Genomic DNA, 886 nt, shown 5'->3' with positions numbered 1-886 from the left:
TTGAGACCGTTAGATCCTGAGATCGAAAGGACTTTGCACGAGTTGAGGCGATCATCTAGAGTATTGCCGACAGAGGAAGAGCTGAGTACTCTGTCCAGTTACTACGAGAACGAGCTATTTGAGGAGGATCCACCTTCATCTCCTGTTTCTACTTCCTCAGCTGAGACCGTTACATCTCCAGATATGGGTGAATAAACAAGTATAGCCAGTCACTCCGAGCTAAAATCTGAGAATCTCTATAAGGGATTCGCGTTGCCAGCCGGGACGGAAAGGAAATTTGAACCTTATATTAACTTGGGTGAGAGAAACCAATTTGGGGGAGCTGGAAATGAAGATGCAGCTAAACATATGGAGACATTCATCGACTACTGCTATTCCATACCCCCACCAGCAAGTGTGACCCAGGACCAGGTGAAGGAGACGATGTTCATATTCTCGCTTCGTGATGCTGCAAGGGAATGGTACCGAGATTTGGATCGAGCTGCTAACGGTATTACTGATTGGAATTCGCTGGCCCTAGCATTTTACAAGAAATATTTCTCTGCCTCGAAGACCAATGCGATTAGAGCTCAGATCACGAGTTTTAAACAGGGTCCTGATGAAGATTTTCATGAGGCATGGGTCCGTTTCAAGAGACTAGTGCGAACCATTCCGCACCATGGGTTTGAGAAGTGGTTTCTTTGCAACCAATTCTACAATGGTCTATATGACGATCAAAGAGCTATCCTAGATTCTGCAGCTAATGGAAGATTTCAAGAAAATAGCGGTGAGACAAAGGGGTGGAAAATCATTGATGACATTGCCATCCATAAAGCTGAGCATAGGAATTCTAGAGGAAATCAGAGAAGATTGGCCGAATGTCCTACTAAAGCTGCAATAGAAGCCC

General features: G+C 44.9%; 1 non-coding gene across 1 annotated transcript; it reads right to left on the bottom strand.

The window, feature by feature from the left end:
• Nucleotides 1-558: 558 nt before the first annotated feature.
• Nucleotides 559-665, bottom strand: LOC141636770 (small nucleolar RNA R71). Its single transcript, XR_012541356.1, has one exon. It is a non-coding gene; the product is annotated as a small nucleolar RNA R71 (small nucleolar RNA).
• Between the last annotated feature and the right edge of the window lie 221 nt (nt 666-886).

This window comes from Silene latifolia, chromosome Y (genome assembly GCF_048544455.1).
Source record: "Silene latifolia isolate original U9 population chromosome Y, ASM4854445v1, whole genome shotgun sequence".
NCBI lineage: Eukaryota > Viridiplantae > Streptophyta > Magnoliopsida > Caryophyllales > Caryophyllaceae > Silene > Silene latifolia.
The sequence above is the reverse complement of the archived record's forward strand: the minus strand, read 5'-3'. Positions and strand labels throughout refer to the sequence as shown.